The sequence below is a fragment of the Diadema antillarum genome, unplaced genomic scaffold (genome assembly GCF_040938485.1).
Source record: "Diadema antillarum isolate AM-2024a unplaced genomic scaffold, OU_Dant_1.0 seq00002018_RagTag, whole genome shotgun sequence".
Taxonomy (NCBI): domain Eukaryota; kingdom Metazoa; phylum Echinodermata; class Echinoidea; order Diadematoida; family Diadematidae; genus Diadema; species Diadema antillarum.
This window is the reverse complement of record NW_027272673.1, coordinates 229,322-231,773: the sequence shown is the minus strand read 5'-3', so window position 1 is coordinate 231,773 and position 2,452 is coordinate 229,322.

Genomic DNA, 2,452 nt, shown 5'->3' with positions numbered 1-2,452 from the left:
ACCGCGCACACTCATTAGCACACAAACACATTCAATTCAAATCAATTTATTTTCTCCCACAAAACATATAAGAAAATAACAAATGGTATTGAGCAGATAGTCATTGATAGTAAGATTAAAATTAGAAGTACATGTAATTGACGAATTGCAAACATGTATGTGTATCAGTTATTTTACTGTAAGATCTTCTTTGTGTATTTTTTTTCTTTTCTTTTCTAATTTCATGGCGTGTTTACTAATCTTTCGTGTACTTTTTCGGTATCATTTACATATTGTTCTAATCAATTTTCCCCAAGTGTATGATCTTCGTGAATATCTTACATGACACGTATTTGATGCTGGATTCGTTAGTTTTCACAGCTTATATTTGTAATATACCCTACTTTATATAAATAAACATGTTTGAAATATCATCCAACTATTCTCTCATGACATTTTTACATCATCCGAGTCTGCCCGTTTTAAACTGTCATTAAAAACTGTTGTGGCTATATGAGAAGTTAATGAAGTTTATAGACAGGTTGATTTGGTTTTGTTTTGTTTTATTTTATTTCTGTACAAGTATTTTTTTTTCCAAGTCCAGTGACACATCAACGCAAATTCATACAAAGTATGCATGTAAATTTCGTAACAATACAGTCACGTTAGAAGAGGCTGTGAAGCAGGACATTATGGGCAAGTGACCGGTTACATCGGATGAGAGTATAATAATAGAAATCTGGAGGGGCAGAGTGCTCCAAAAATATTAGGAATATTACAGCACACACATTTACCATACACTGTAATTATTAATCTACAAAGGTAGTTACAAGTTACAGCGAAGTAATCGAGTCACATCCGTTACCGGTATTACGGATTGACGGTCGAAGCATTCGTAAGATTGGACGGTAGACAAAAGATGCAAAAGATATCCTGCTATTAAGTCTAGACCGATCCGGCCTGGCAGAAAAATCCACCATTTCTGCGGTGTCCAATGCGCGTGTAGCGAATGTAAGGTATAGTATACGACATAATAATGTGCTCGCGCCCACCGCATTATTACACCTGTATATCATGCAGTCAGCATACGCGTGCGCAACTGGGCTACCGTATTGTAACGGCGGGTGTTCTACCAGGTCGGATCGGTCAATATTAGACAGAGAGTAAGGCACAAAATGAGGTAGTGTTCATGAGTTATAAATGTGTAATGACTACAGTATAAGCATTCAGTAGGCCAACTCAAGAAGTCAGGTATGGAACGAAATAAATGAGCTCTAATTAAAAGATATCAATAAAGCATGCAATGCAGGGTGACATGAATACATTTTGTATGGCACTGTCTCCGTAAACCAGATAATGTATTTACAAAATTTCATTTCCACTATGGTCAGCTGATGGCAATTGTAATAATTGTAACTTTTATAATTGTACGTTAATTCTTACCTGATGTCTTAAAGCAAAACAAACAACAACAAAACCTAGACAGACAGACAGACAGACACACACACACACACACACACACACACACACACAAAACCACCTACGATTCAAGCCACGAACACTTGTCAACATCGTCAGTCTCGATATACTTGGACCAAGTTCCGAATACGTTGATACGTGTATGTATATACTATGTATCTTCCTGTATCTGTAATCGACTGATTCATTTAGTTGATCATGGACGTGAGGCTGAGTGAAAACACACAACTGTGCCCACCGAGTCATACAGCCCATGAGTTTGACACTAAGCTGACAAGGCCCACGAGACCGACACATTAAGCCCCGTGTTATATCTGGCGAACTCGTGGGCTGTTTTTACCTACTGTAGAACTCATGGGCTTTATGTGCCTAGTGTCGAACTCATGGGCTCTATGACTCGTGAGCTGTATGACTCATGGACCTATTTTCAATGTCGAACTCGTGGGCTGTATGACGTGAGGGTGTCGGTCACGTGGGATGACCCCCTTCCATCTTCCTGGCAGTCTACAAAGGCTGAACTGTTAGTCCTTTCTTGCTGATTCATACGTAATATATTTGACTAATGCCGACTACGTGTATACTTAAGTTAAAAAAAAACAGGAAATACAAAATCTCAACGTATATCGTTAATCATACTGTACATCAATTTTCCTACTCGCCTACAATATTGAATAAAATATTTATTTACACTGCAAATGTTATGTTTTATGTTGTCACAGATAGGAATTCCCTTTCCAGTTTAATTTGCTACAAGGGAAAGAGGGAGAGAGAGAGAGAGAGAGAAAGAAAGAGGGAATACTTCTCAGAGTCTTAAAGCTTCGACGGAAGATATCACACATTTAAAATTGCAAGTTGATACACCCCCTCAAAAACTAGTGTAGCTTGTGATGCTGAATTCAGTCAAAGCATACGGGTGAATTATCTTGCGAGGCTTTTTAAAGCGAAATGACGCTGCTCCTTGGTGTAGGTCTTAATGGGCATCCTGTAACCATGG